This window comes from Mauremys reevesii, linkage group 14, assembly GCF_016161935.1.
Source record: "Mauremys reevesii isolate NIE-2019 linkage group 14, ASM1616193v1, whole genome shotgun sequence".
Taxonomy (NCBI): Eukaryota; Metazoa; Chordata; order Testudines; family Geoemydidae; genus Mauremys; species Mauremys reevesii.
The window spans coordinates 3,184,340-3,199,264 of record NC_052636.1 but is presented as its reverse complement, the minus strand read 5'-3'; the positions used below and the strand labels follow the sequence as shown (position 1 = coordinate 3,199,264).

At 50.8% G+C, this 14,925-nt stretch overlaps 1 pseudogene; it reads left to right on the top strand.

Moving 5' to 3' along the window:
* The window catches only part of LOC120381400, a 236,616-nt pseudogene that overhangs the window by 20,620 nt on the left and 201,071 nt on the right, over window positions 1–14,925 (top strand).

The following is a 14,925-nucleotide window of genomic DNA, read 5'->3' as shown; positions in this document are numbered from 1 at the left end:
AACAAAGAACCAGGACCATCAGCCCCCCCGGCAGCTCCAGAGAGACAGACGCTGCCGCCTCCATCAGGAGCTGAGCAGCTGCTGCTTCCCACAGCCCAGGGTCTGTGCTGGGGTGGAGGAGTCTGGCATTAACCCCTCGGAGGCGGCCGGCGGGGGCTTCTCCGGCTAGAATCCGCCCGGACTCTGCCAGACTCCCGGTAGCCGAGCCAGGGAGCAAGACCCAGGTCCCGGAGAAGCTCTGCGCGGTGCTCCACCATCCCGCTGCCCGGGGGCGGAGCCTGCTCAGCGCTGAGGCCGGGAGGATCCTTCCACAGCAGGTCTAGGCCGCCCCCAGCTGCTGTACCCGGTACGGGGTGAAGCAGGTCCCCGCCTGGTGCCCCCTTCCCCGCACGGGCAGGCAGAGACAGCCGCGGGAGCCCCAGGAGTGGGCAGTGACCCGGCTCCCAGCCCGGGAGCAGGGCGCTAGAAGCAGGAGGATGGGAGACAGTGAGGAGGGAGTGGAGGTGGGAGCTGGGTTCCCAGATGCAGACCCCTCTTCACTCCCCGCACCTCACTGCGCCTCCCTGCCCAGGGTCACTTCCTGTGACCGAGGTGAGGGAACAGAGGAAGAACCAGCCCCGGACTCTCCCTGTTCCCCCTGCGGCAAGTGCGCTGCCCTGGGGGCAGAGGTCAGGGACCCCAAGCTCCTTTAGGTCTAGTCTGGTCAGGGTTTTGATTCACCTGTTGCTGGGAGGGCTTCAAAATGTCTTGGTTATTACTGCTGCTGGGGAGCACAAGGGGACAGGAGGGCCGGGGGCCGGGTCTGTGCTGCACTGTGGGGACTGAGCATGTTTCCCAGCCTGCAGAATCTACAATCTCTGTCTGCAGAGAGAGAAAGGACCTGGGAGTCGTGATGTGAAATGAACTGAAGCCTGTTCTGAAACCTCCGCTGCCTTTACTCGCCTGCCCAGGCTGCAGGAATGATGCCCACCTCTCGCTCCTTTCGTCCCAGCCTCCCATGCGACAGGGAAGAGAAATGGCTGTAGTGGAGCCAGCTCAGGTGGGAGTTATTGGGGTTGCTGGTGGGTTCCTGCTGGAGGGAGGGCAGGAAATGCTGAAGAGGTGGCAACTAGGGGGTTAGGGCTGGAGGGCAGGGGAGTCTGCCTGGGTGAGGGATAGGATTAGGGACAGAGTGCTTGAGCAAACCTGCTGGGACTTGTTAACATTGGCCTAGATCCTCCAGAACAAACAGGTGTTGGGGAGAAAAATTCCCTAATTTGTAAGAAGCAGAAACAGACCGAAAGCAACTCCCTGGAGCAGGGCTAGGAAAACAGACCCAGATTTCCAGGCCACAGACCTCAGCCTGCCAGAGGCTGGTGTGACATGAAAGGGCACCCAGCAGGGGAAGCTGTAGGAAGATGTCGGCCCCTCACATCCATGCTGGCAGTGGGGCAGGTGTTAGGTTCTCCTGCAGGGCTGTGCCTGGACCAGGGCGCTCCTGAGCACCAGCCGGGTGACGCCCGGCAGGCGGCATCCTGGGGAGGCGGCGTGGCTCGGTGGAGCTCCGCCGCGGCATGCCTGCGCCGGAGTCTGGGCAGGACAGCGGACCTGCACGCCAGGCATGACTCTGGCCAGTCCGTCTTCCCGCGGCTCAGTTGAGCTCCGCGGGCGCGGCTGCGGCAGGTCCGCTCGTCCCGGGCTCCGGTGGACCTGCCGCAGGCATACCCGGTAGGGCTTCAGCAGGCTGCCAGCGAACCACTTGTGGACTGAGGAAGAGCGCAGCGCTCCGCGCTGCTTAGGGCAGCCTGCTGTGGGAGCCGCCCCTGCTGGACCTACTGAAACCATCTCCTGTATCAGTCTCTCTGGCTCGTAGGTCTGTGGTGGATCTGCTGGGAGAGACAGGGGCTCTCACTTCGTCCCCTCACCCAGATGTCTCCTGGCTGCTCTCAGCAGTATGGGGATAAGGACTCTGTGACTCTCTCAGAGCTTCCATTTGATTGGCTCCTTTCCTCCATGAATGGTGGGAATGTGGTGGGGCAGCAGGTCCTGGAGTGTTGGACTCTCGCTCTTTCCAGGGGCCAGTGACCTTCGGAGGGTGGCTGTGTATTTCACCAGGGAAGAGTGGGCTCTGCTGGATTATCAGAGGCCCTCTGCTGGGACGTCATGCAGGAGAACTGTGAGAATGTGACCTCGCTGGGTAAGATTCCTGTTCCCTCCAGTTTTTAGAAGGAGAAATGCAGAGTGGAGTTCATGGCCTCCTCCAATGCCACCTCTGCTCTGCCTGTTTCAGCATCACCTGACAATGCCAGAGACACCCACACTAGCCTCTCCTCTGTTACACAGCGCTCTGGGAACAGAGCAGTGCAACAGAATGTCTAACATGTTCTTCTCTTTGCTAAGATAATATTCAGGTTCAACTCCATCATAGTAAACAGAAGCTTCCTACCCCTGTACCTCTCTCAGTACTGAACCTCCTGCACACAGGCCAGCTGAGACTTGCACAGTATTTACTACCTTGCCCTCCAACACAGGTTTTCCTTGTGAGTCACTGCCTTCACTTACCCCTCTCACTAAGCCCCACAGGTCACTCGAACATACACCACCAGGGTGCTGACATAATCCCCATGGCAAGAACAAACGCCCTTGGGCACAGCTTTTGCTGACCAAGCCTGCAACACTCCACGGCATGGAAACCAGAGGTAGAATTGCCCCCAAGTTTCACATGCACTTCTCTGCCTAGCACAGCACAGCTGTCTGCCCAGCTGCTCAACCCATCCCTCCATCAGCCAGTCACAGCTACAGCTGGCCCAGTGCACACACAGCTGGAGGCATGCGGGATGGTGCTGGGATTCCCACACCTGTTTGAGCACAGCACAGACAATGTCTTTGTGTAGTCTTTCCTCGGGTCGATTATAGGTTCATAGATTTTGGGCCAGATGTATGACTATTGGGTCGTCTGCTCTGATGTCCTTTATACCACAGACCATAAATTCATCCCGTTACTGCTGCATTGAGCTGAATACCTGAGTCCCTGGCAGTTGGTTAACCTTTGCACGGCCCACAGAACCATTCTCACTGGTTCTGGCCAGCTAGGAGTTAAGGGTTGGGAAGTTTACGTGCCTTTTCATTTCCTGGTCTGCAGGGAGTTTAAGTTTACTCACACGTCCATGGTGCAAGGCAGGAGACAGCACTGGGCAACCTTAACGCTGCATTAATGGCTTATGAGCATTTAGTTTCCTGTTTTAAAAAATGGATCTTTTGCACTATGGCTGTGTCTATGTAATTGGTTTGTGTAGAGCCATGTTGGATGGGAGTGCGTGTGTGCATGCGTGTGGGCACTTTTTCACAGCCTTAAACAATAGGCTGGACTGGCAAAACTTTAGAAACTGCAAGACCTACAACTAGTTCCTCGACAGACACCTGACCTACATACCTTTGGGTGAACAGATATGCGTGTACCTGGTCTGTTCAGGATCCCAGTAAAACATTAGGCACCTGGCTGCCCTCTACAGAGTGGCATCAAGAGGTCCATGATGAGTCACATGCTTCTCCTCCTCAGTCCTTTGCACATTAGAGTGTCTTTAGAATGGTCAGCTGACCCCGTCCCAGCTTCACGTTTAGGTTCCACGGGCTCTTGTCCTCGTCAACCTCTTCTTTTCTTCCTCTGCACCTTATTTCTGGGTAATCTCATCTGCACACACACATTCAGCTACCATCTCTGTGCTCCTAACTCCAGATTCTGCTGCTCTCTGCTCCTGGCCTGTCTCCTTCTGTCGCAACTGAAATCTCAGCCCCCTCTCTCTCCTCATATCTCCTCACACGATGTCCAGCCATCAGCTGAAGATCAACTTAGCTGAAGCAAAGCTCTTAATAATATTCCCCAAGCCCTCCCCCACCTTCTTTCTCTGCCATATAGACAGCACCATTGTGCTGCCTGTCACTCAGGCCCATAACTGTGCAATACCTTTGTCACGGAGCTCCCTCTGGAGCCTCCCTATCCAGGCTGGAGGCCTCCACCTTGCATTTTCTCTTTAAGCAACATCCTTAACAATTGGCCTTTCCTATCCATCTGCACAGCTTCAGAGCTCTTAGTCATCCTCTCCTGTCTCGTTTACTGCAAGCATCCTTTTCTCTGAGCCTCACCTTGCGCATCTCTCATTTTCAGAAGGAAAAAGCGCCCTCCTGGTCCTCAAACACTGACTTATGAGGGGAAGGTTAGAAGAACTGGGAGCATGTTTAGTTTTGAGAAAAAGAAGTGAGTAGGGACCTGAGAACAGTCTTCAAATATGTCAAAGGGTTGTTATAAGGGGCAGTGATTAATTGTTCGTCATATTGTCCACTGAAGGTAGAAAGGAGAAGTAATTGAAGCTTCCATCTGCTGCAAAGGAGGTTGAGGTGGGTAATGCAAAAGCCTTTCCAGCGGTAAGGATGAGGGAAGTGCTGGAATGGATTACAAAGAAGAGGTTGTGGAATCCTTGCTTGTCCCAGGAGGGTTTTAAGAACAGGTCAGAATGAAACTTCTGGCATATTGCACCTGAAGATCCTGCCGCATGGGATTGAAGATGGAGTGGGGCATAACTCGAGGTCCCTTCCTTCTCTATATTAGAAGATTTTAGGATTCATTGCCTTAGCCCTTGGCTTTGATCACGTCTCCTGGTGGAGAATCACGGACCATTTATTATTGGATCGGCTGCGGGTACAAATTTTTGTTCCCTGGGAAGCCCTGAAAATCTACCAGATCTCCATGGACCATTTTTGCGGATCGCAGAGTCGGATCACCGGACATAAATTTTGTATCCATGCAGGGCTCTACCCTGTCTTACTTCTGTCTATTCACCTACAACTTACAAATCTATTTGAGTACACGAGTGACTACATCTGCGAAATAACATATGAGATCACCTGCTGTAACAATGATCAATGAGATGATAAAATGAACTAATTGGCTCGCATGAACCACGGAGACTCTTCCTTTTCCATCACTTCCTCAAGAGCCATGATCTCTTCTCTGCCATATTTCTTTAGGATCTTTGAATTTGCCCTTCTGGAAGTCACGTGGCCTGATTCTTGTACCATTTCTCCACATTCTCCTTTGGCAGAAGAATTGGTCTGTGGCTCTTGAACTACACCATCTAATTTTGCCAGCTTTACTCCACACACAGTTGTTTTTATACTCCCTCCTTTATACCTGACTCGCTAGGTTCCCCTAATGCACGCAGGTATGCGCTTTCCTGACATCTAAATGCTGCTGAGATCCACTGCCTTCAGTGATATCCCTGCCCTTCCCAGGTCCTTACTCTACTGAACCCACGAACCCCCCCATGCTTCTGCTTCCCAGCCCCTGGACTCTCTTTGGCTCTGGACCTGTCTGTCAGTTAGAAGCAGTGCCAGGGACGCTAACCCTCTGTCTGGGTCGTCACTTTCCTGGAAATACCCAGTTCCAGTCTCCGTGTTTTAGGAGCCACTTTGATAATGAGTGTCTCTGTGGCTGTGTGTGTTAGCAAATATGGGGATAGTTAAATCCCTCCTATGCAGTGTTCTGCGTCTTCAAGCACCTGGGAGCTAGCCCTGCGATTTTATTGGTTTAAAATGGACTGGGGTTAAACTAATAGAATGTTTTATATGATGACCGAAAACCTACTGAATTCCCTGGATCTCCTTGTTTCTTTCCCTTGAGCAGGGTTTCCAGTTTCCCAACCTCTAGCATCATGATCTCCCAGCTGGAAGGAGAGGAAGAGGCAGTGGGTCTAGATCTCCCTGGTTCAGTGGAAAGCGAGATCTTGGGAAGTCCCTGCACAGGTGAGGAAACATTAGAAACCAACCCAGAAACTGTAAGTGCCTGAGAGAAGCCGCTGGGATTCCCCACACAGATTTCTGTGAGCTCAGGACCAGTCCCCAGCAGATCTCACTCTGGCTTCCTACAGATGATGATTGACACCTTGGCTGGAGCTCCCTCCCTTCCTACTGAGTGTTTGGATGGGATGTGGTAGAGGAGCCAGTGCCAGAAATTGCACCTAAGGCAAACTTGCATTTGGTGCCCCTGGCTCCCATGGGCATACTTCAGTCCCTCAGTCCCCATAGGCTCCCAGGCTCACCCTCCTAGCCTACTGTACTTTACCACTCCCAGCCACATATCACCTCCTGCACCCCTTCACTCTATTACCCCCTCCTGTCCTCAACACCTGCCCTCCTGTACCCCTAAAGCGCTGCTGTGCCCTTTCACCCCAACCCCTTTTCCCTCCTCCTGTGCCCCTAATTCCTCCCTGTGCCCCCTTCATCTTACCTCCTGCACCTCCCTCTTTTCCTAGACCTGTGCTGTGTATACCCCTTCACCTCAAAACCTGCCACTCTCTGTGCCCTCAACCGCTGCACTGTGCCCCCTTTGCCTCTAACCCCGGCACCCCCCTCCTGCACCCAAGTGGGGAACCTGACCTGGATGCACAAAGCAGCTGGCATTGCTGCTCGCTCCCCCACTGGACTGCTGCTCCCCCACCCCACACAGCCCTGGGGGGCTGGGAGAGGGGAGCAAGGAGCGATGTCAGGGCTTCCTGCACCCAGGTCACTTTCCCTGCAGGCTGTGGAAGGGGAGGGCAGGAGAGCAGCTGCTCCTGATGTCTCAGCACCGCCCAGGTGGGGAAGTGACCTGGATGCAGGGAGCCCTGGGGGTGTGTTGGGGGGACTGTGTGTGTATGTTGAAGGGAGTGTGTGAAGGACTGTGTGTTGGTTGAGGGGAGGATATGAAGGAGTGTGTGTGTGCCTGAGTGAGTGAGCGCGCTGTCTCTTTAACAAAGTTCCCAGGGTCAGGAGCCTGAACTAGGCTTGTTCAGACAAGCAGCTGCCGGCAGCTCCGGCCCCAGAGAGGCAGCAGCACACGCAGATTTCCCCTGTCCCGTCACCCCAACTCAGTGGAAATTGGGTATCGGGGGGAGGGGGACACCCCCCATCAATCGGCACCTCCCCCCTGCAGAGCAGTCAGGAGGATGCTCCCAGTCGGGTGGGCGGGCGACTCGGGGTGGGCAGGGCGACTCCGAAGGGTGGACGGGGTTGTGGGGACAGGAACAGCAGCAGCTGCACAGGTGGAGCAGGGCGGAGAGGGGCCCCTCTGCTCCGGAGCAGTCACCTGGCTCTTATGGCTGGTCGTCCAACTGCCACCTGCAGCTCAGGTCTATCCCACTCCCCCACGCAGCTGCTTATCTGCCTCCCTGTGCCGCTTTCATCAGCTCAGCGAGCCTCTCGGCAGCAGGTCAGGTGGGAATCCAAACCCTGTGCCCGGCACCCCTTGGTACAGCCCCCCGAAAGGCCGGTCCTGGGTGGGGAGCAGAATTGATCCCCTCCACTGTCCCCTGTGGGGAAGAGTTTGGGGGAATTCAGTCCCTGATTTTTATTTTCTGTCTCTCCAGCACTTACTTGGGTTTGTTCTCTGCCTTTCCATCCCCAATTCTGAGATTTCTCCTCTCTTCTAGCAGGTGATGGGGTGGTGAGGGAGAGCGAGGAGCAGAATCCTCACCAGGAAGATGCTGAGCTCGCCAAAGCGCATGGGGAATTACTGCGAAGAGCCAAAGGGAGCGTGTCCAGCCCCCATGAGCAGGGAAAAGCTGGTGAAAATTACCACAGACCAGAGAGAGAGCAGGGAAACCACTCAGAGGAGAGAGTGGATGAACCCATTAATTGTCAGGGAACTCACAGGGACCTCAAGGAAACTACGTCCCAGGAGAAAATCCTCACGGAAAAGCGAGAGAATACATGTAGTGAGTGTGGGAAAAACTTCCATTACCGCTCAGCCCTTATTCGACATGAGATAATCCACTCGAAAGAGAGACCCTACGAATGCTGTGAGTGTGGGAAAAGCTTCAATCATACCTCAGCCCTTAGTAGGCATCAGCAAATACACAGAGGAGAAAGACCCTATGAATGCTGTGAGGGCGGGAAAAGCTGCTCAGAGATCAGCCTTATCTCTCATCAGACAACGCATACGGGAGAGAAACCCTACGAATGTTGCGAGTGTGGAAAAAGCTTCTCTCAGAGCTCAAACCTTACTATGCATCAGAGGATCCACGCAGGAGAGAAACCCTATGAATGCTGTGAGTGTGGGAAAAGCTTCACTCATAGTTCAGGCCTTTCTAAACATCAGAGAATCCGTAAAGGAGATAAACTTCATAAAAACCTTCTCTAGAGCTGTCAGGAGATTTTTTTCTTTAATTCTTTTGACAGTTCCCAGGTAGTGAGTGTTAAGGCTGTTTGCATCTTTTGCGCACTGTAGTTCCTCAGCTCCCACACATGAGCTTTTGAAGGTCGCCCATCTTTGGGGTGGATCCTGTGGTCCTTTGTATCAACTCCATTGTCCTGCGAGTCATTGGAGTGTGTGTCCTTTCTACCAGGAATGTCATCACCCCAGGTGGGGGAGATGGGGGGTGTCTTCAACTAGCTACGTTGAGATAAAATCTACCTGGGTCTCATCACTGTGGTTGTCATGGAGTTAGCTAGCTTGAGTTCACTTTCCTGATGTAAAAAGAGAACTATTCTTGCACTAAAGACATGGGCCATGGATAGTCGGTGGAGTTATCTTGCACATTTCCTCCTGTCTGAGCTAACCATCACATTTCCTTTTCTAAACAAACCTGGAGATTGACATTTATACTCCTCCTCCCAGTGCAAAGTTACTGTTAGAGACGTCAAGTTCCTCTTTGAGGAGACATTGTCTCATTCCCAGTTGTTCTCACATTACCCTGGATTGTGCAGAACAGCAGTTATTTTGTTGACTTTTTTTCTCATTTAAAATATATTTAAATATGATGAAGAGCTGGAGCAGTGTCAGGGAAATAAGGGTCATTTTAGGCTCTGTGACACTGGAAGGAGATGGGGCGACTCAGACATTCCATCCTTCCCCATCACCCCAGAACTGTTACCTTGTGCCTGAGCCATGCACAGTTCACCCCTTCGTATTCCTTCGCTTCCCAACATGTCTGGTGGGGTCATGTTCTTGGCTGTCCATGCTTGGGAATGGTGCTTGTACACGTCTTTGATCCTAAATCAGAATCAGTCTGGCAGGAGATGAAAATGTCAGACTTGGAAGGGGATTTCAAGTGGATCCCAAGCACCGTTCAAATCCCCTTTTCCCTCAATGGCAAAGCCACTTCTGGGAAGGTCGGCTGTTTTTTTCCCCCGTTATGAAGGTGCTAAAACTCCTGTAAATAACACTGAGAAAAGTATCAGAGGGGTAGCCGTGTTAGTCTGGATCTGTAAAAGCAGCAAAGAATCCTGTGGCACCTTATAGACTATCAGACTTTTGGAGCATGAGTTTTCATGGGTGAATACCCCCTTCCTCGGATGCATGAGAAAGCGCCGGGTGAAGCAGGTTTCAGTGGATCATGGGAGAATCTCTCATCCTGATTATGAGACATCAGATGTAACCTAGTCTGGAATTTCACTTTAAATTAAAATGAAAGTGTCTTTTACCTCTCTGTGATATGGGTTTTCTATCTTTCATGAAGGCTCCTTGGTCATATAACTGCATGTTAGTTTTGTTTGATAGAATGTAGCTCAGATTTTTTGTGAAATTTCAGACAAATTACCATTTTTTTTTACTTCAGGTTTGTTTTTCCCCCTATCCCTGCATGACAACATGGAGAAAATTCAAATACAGTTCAGTCAACAGGAGAGAATACTCCAAGCTGTTGGAGATATTATCAGAGAAACAGTCGTATGTTTAAATCTCCACTCTGAAAAGGTGAACAGCAGCAGACCCCAAATGGGTGCAACTGACGGAAGTAAGTGCACATGGTCACAGGGTAGTTCAGTTGTTTAAGTCAATATTGTCTCAGATGATCCAGGGATAGAATTCCACAGCAAGTGATTCGGAACTAGGAAAACACCCAGGTATTTGGTTCCCAAGGTGTTCGTGACCCAGTCCCTACAGGAGGTTACTCCTGAAGAGATCTCCTAGCTAATCCCAACATTTGGGAAATGCTGTCTATGATGAGGTGCATCCACCCTGCACTGGCACTGCTAGGGTTAACTGCGCCATGTGGGCTGAAGACGCCACACCCCCTCACCCTCTCTGGGCATGCTCCCACTGGAGACGGAGCATAAACGGGAGCAGCTCAGCCTGGGCAGACTGGGGAGAACAAACCTATGTTGTTGGCATGGGGTGTATGGGGCGAAGCCAGGGCTCGGTCGGCAGGAGTGTGTGGGGGGGACCCCAGGGCTGGGGTGGGGGCAGCCAAAATTTTTTTTTGCTTGGAACAGCAAAAAACCTAGAGCTGGCCCTGCCTCCACCCACCGTGAGGTAGGTAGGAGCAGATCATTATTATCCCTACTCAAAAGAGGGAGAAGCTAAGGCTGAGAAAGGAGAATTGACTTGTCAGAGGTCACACAGCCAGTCAGTGGCAGAGTTGGGAATAGGACCCAAGAGCCCTGATTTTCAAACTAACCATCGGATCTTGAATTTCATACATTGAATGACCTGAATAAAGTGCTCTGATGAGCTCCAGACCAACAACAGTGCACAGTAATTATTCAGCAAGTATTTGAGAACTGCAATGTTAGAGAGAATCATGAACTGCTCAGAGACCATTAATGCAGAGAAGCAGCAAAATTCAGCAAACATAGAACTGGTTCTGACTTATTTACTTGGTCTTAAAAGAGAACAACAAAGATCTGAGTCTTCTCCTGTCAATAACCCCCTCCTCAGCCAATCAAGGTAGAGACTGAGGACGGGAGGCTGAGGGTTCTCACCAGAGAGCCCAAAGGATGGCCCAGGTCACTGGTGGGGATCACTGCCCGAGCACTATTTCAGCCTCACATTTTTGGGTGGACCTCCCACAGTGGGAGCTGCAGAGCACTCCCCCGCAACACACACACCCCTCCTGGTGTTGGGAGGGGAACAGGTAAAAGGATAAAGGAAGCAAGAGAAGAAGAGAAAGGAGGGAGGGATGGATGGAGGAAAAGGTGAAGCAAAAAGAACAAACCCTAATGTCCCCAGTGATTCTAAGGGACAAAATCCCAGGTGCAGAATAAAGTTCTGCCTCCTTAAGCTCGTGTTTTCCATGCCTAGAATTCAACTGTCACCAGATGGATCAGACTGAACAGGTTTCAAACCTCGAGGAGGCTCTTACCTTCTAAACAGGGACGGCTGTTTTCTAGTAAAATCACTAAAAGGGAAGGAGAAAACTCGAAAGAGGTTCCTCCTGGCGCTCACGTTCGTGAACCCGAATACACTCTCAGTCCTCAAAGAGAGACCTGGAGAAGGAGACTTGCTGCAGCAAAGCCACAGGGGTCTCTGAGGTTTCCCTGGCCCCTCGCCACTGTCCTGCCTGCCTGATGTCAGCATCTCTCTGTGAGGTCACCATCTCCCCACCACCTTTGACCAATAGTCTGAGGTCCTGCAAAAAGCCTTTGTGATGTCACTGCCACACCTGCCCCCTTGCTGTGCCAATGTCCTGCTCCTGGCCAGGCACTTTGCAGGTTTGAGCTACTCCCTGTGGATCACCCCACTCAAGGAGCGTTCGTTCTAGGCAGCAAGCCGGATAGACAGGAAAACATCAGGCGCTGCTCCCAATGCTACAAAAACACTCAGTTTTCAGAAATTAGTCAACTTTATCATAGAATCTCAGGGTTGGAAGGGACCTCAGGAGGTCATCTAGTCCAACCCCTGCTCAAACATGACCAAACCCAACTAAATCAGTCCAGCCAGGGCTGGGTCAAGCCTGACCTTAAAAACCTCTAAGGAAGGAGATTCCACCACCTCCCTAGGTAACCCATTCCAATGCTTCACCATCCTCAAAGTGAAAAAGTTTTTCCTAATGTCCTTCCTTTATGGCCAGAAGAGACCATTAGAGCATCTAATCTGACCCCCTGCATATCACAGGCCTCCTGTATGACACAATAGCTAGTTTTGGGGCGCAAACATTCCAGAAAGGCATCTTGTCTTCATTAAATGACATCAGGAGATGGAGAATCCACCACTTTCCTTGGTAGCTTGTTCTTGTGGTGAATCATCGTCAGTGTTGAATTTTTGTGCCTTAGTTGTAATATGAATTTGTCTCTTTTCACCTTCCAGCCATTGGGTCTTGTTATGCTTTTCTCTGCTTGATTCAAGAGCCCTAAATACCCAATCTTTTCTCTCCATTAAGGCACTTAAATGAACTCGTCTTTCAATCTTCTTTTGATAAGCTAAACAGGTTGAGCTCTTTCAATAGCTCACTAGAAGGCATTTTCTCAGCCCTCAGAACCTTTGGTGGCTCTTTGCTGCCGCAGCTCCAGTTTCACAACATCTTTTTCAAATGAGGACACCAAAACTGGAGGCAGTATTCCAGTATCAGTCTCACTGATGCTGTGTCACCTCCTGTGATGTTATTGACATAATCTGTAACTGTATAGATCACCGTTGCGACCACTGTTCTATATTTTCAGCCAATATTACAGAGAAGTGGTCGTGTAAGGGGTCTATGGAGAGGTTCTGATTGGCTGATGATAATGATACTATCTCTAGATGTGTATCATTTTTTGTAGTTGACATTATGAATATTGGCTCTATGCTGCCTGTATTTCAAACTTGTGCTCTGCTTCAGGGAATGATACCTTTGTTTAATTGATGAAAACATAAACTAGACACTTGGAGGATTAGAACTGATTTCAGCTGATGGACAGGTTTGCTAGGTTTTTATGCATTTGGACAGCAAAATGCTGAGTGTTCACATTGATTTCAAACATCCTCGTATGGTGGAGCTCCTGAACATAATGGAGAATGGAAATGAAATATTTTCTTTTCGAGGGCACCTGGGTTTGAACAAAGGACCACTTGAGCTGCAATCAAACACTCTACCACTGAGCTGTACCCCCAGTGCAACAGGAGTATGGAATCGTGGTCTCCAGGACTTTGAAGGACAGACCCTGCTTCATTGAGCTCCTTTGCCATTCCCAGACCACAGGTGGTTTTTAAAAATGGGGTTTGATTAAACTTCTTAAATGTGGTAAACACCACAGCTTGCACACCCACTGATATAGCTTCTCCCCATGACAGAGCTGCCACCTCCTGGGGAAGTGGATTGACTACACCAACAGGAAAACTCTCTCCCCTCAGCATGGAGCAGTGGTTCTCAAGCTGTGGGTCAGGACCATAAAGTGGGTTGTGACCCTGTTTAATGGGGTCACCAGGGCTGGCATTAGACTTGTTGGGTCCTGGGGCTGAAGCCAAAAGTCTGAGACCCCCACCCAGGGCTGAATCCCTCAGGCTTTGGTTTTGCCCTCCCCCCACTGCGGCTCAGTCTTTGGTACTCCCTCCCCCCGAGTGGAGGGGCTTGGTCCCTCTTTTCAGGGCTACATATTAAGTTATTTTGGCAGAAGGAGGTTGCAGTGAAAGGACGTTTGAGAAACCCTGGCATAGAGCATCTCCATTACTGAGCTGCAGCAGCATAGACTCACTGTTTGAAACATTGACCTGGCCTTAGCCTCTGAATATGTCTAGGCTTGGCTCCCTATGGCACTGTTGTGATCAGACACTGACAGTACAGCCATGGAGTGGAGATACCACACACCAGCCTTGCCTAGCTGGCAAGGATCAAAACTCCACAGAAAGACACCCTGTGGTTTCTAACCCAGCTCCCTAAGGCCTCAGCCACAACCACTTAACACAGGGGCCTTTCTACACTCTGGTTCTGTTCTCACTCGAGGGTCATTACAAATTGTTTGCTCAGACCAGCTTCCCCAGCACACTCACTGCTGTGCAGCTCTGTAAGTGTGGCCATGGCTGAACAGCCAGAGTTCCTGCCCATTTCCCTACTGGCTAGAGCATGATTAGAGTGTGTTTGTGGTTAATGATGTTGCTGTAGATTGTTCATTCCCTGCCTTGGCAATTCAGACAGTCCCTTTTCCCATTGTATTGCCAGCACCTCTGTGAGTCCAATAACAGAGGCAGGTTTTCTCTGGGCATTGAGATTTTTGAGGGGGTTGGTGGCTCCTTTCTTTCCTCACCCTGGAGTAAACTCAGCTTTTTATTCCATCCTTGATGACTCATGGAATAACAAAAGCAGCATGAAGAGGAGAGTGAATATCTCACTGCCAGGGGGAAGGTGGATGCATCCCCTCTGTCTGACCATTGCCATTGCAGGAGAGAAGGTTTCAGTGGAATCGAATGCCCTGGCTCAGACAATAGACACAGGGAGGTTTTGCTGTTCATGGATCTGTGCAAAGGAAATTGTGCCTCTGTGTGAAAATGAGGAGGGATATGAAATGCCCACGTGGTGGTGCCTAAGGCAAAAGGGAACCCTAGAGGATTAGAATAGGATAAGTTCTCAAGCAACATGTTTCTTACTTTGCCCATCTGTTGTTTTTGATTATCATCGATGGAAAGATTTTGCCATTGGGTTCTGTGTTTACACAGAAATTGACATTTACCAACAAATACGTAATTCTTCCAAGCCTGCCTAGTCTGCTGGTGGTGAGTTTAGAGGGACACACTCACTCTCCCCCCCCATGCCAGGCCTGTGCTCTCCAGAATGTCAACTTCCCACAGAGCTGGGATCCTTCCCTCATCTCCCCACAGACCACTGCCCCACCCCCACTTCTGGGGTCCCCATCCAACACTGTCCAACTCCCCTGCTGGCAGGATCCCTTCCCATTCCTTTCATTTCCTGCCTCCCCTCTGAGCAAAAGCTGTGCATTGTTCCCACAGTGGGAATTGAACCCAGGCCACCTGGGTGAAAAAACTAGGAATCCAGCTCACTAGACCATATGGGACTTACATAGTCAATAGCACATTTACACATTCACACCCAATAATTCAAAGTAGCCATTCAAAAAAACTTCAAAAACAGACTTCAAAGAGAAATTGCAGAGTTACAATTGATTTGCAAACTTAACACCATTAATTTGAGCTTGAATAAGGACTGGGAGTAGCTGGCTCACAACAAAAGCTATTTTCCCTCTCTTGGTATTGACACCTCCCCA